Source organism: Geospiza fortis, unplaced genomic scaffold (genome assembly GCF_000277835.1).
Source record: "Geospiza fortis unplaced genomic scaffold, GeoFor_1.0 scaffold485, whole genome shotgun sequence".
NCBI lineage: Eukaryota > Metazoa > Chordata > Aves > Passeriformes > Thraupidae > Geospiza > Geospiza fortis.
The window spans coordinates 1,186,137-1,186,618 of record NW_005054457.1 but is presented as its reverse complement, the minus strand read 5'-3'; positions in this window follow the sequence as shown (position 1 = coordinate 1,186,618).

Below are 482 nucleotides of genomic sequence, written 5' to 3'. Positions count from 1 at the left end.
AGGCAGCCGTGGAGGAAGGCGGGGGAGCGGTGGTCGTGCCCCGCTCTCCGAGCAGCCCCGAGGGTGCGGGTGTCCCTGTCCCGCAGCGGGGGCAGCCCCGGGCGGTGTGAGCTGCACCGGCCGTGCCGGGGAGGACAGAGCTCTGCACATCGGGGGCTTTGGGCAGCCCCGGACGGGATCCGTGGCGCAGGATTTGGGGAACGAGCGTCTAGCTGAGCTGAAGGGATTCTTGCACTTGGAGGCGACCTTTTTTAGCACTCGAGAGCCAAATTAGGTAGAACTGAGCAACTTTTCACTAAACGGAGAGTGCGATTTTCCACAGCTCTGGAGAACACAGTTAGGGCTGTTCTCCTTGGAAAAGGCTCTGGGGAGAGCTCAGAGCCCTTCCAGTACCTAAAGGGGCTCCAGGAGAGCTGGAGGGGCACTTGGGACAAGGGCTGGAGGGACAGGACACTGTCCTGTGGCTTCCCACTGCCAGAGGG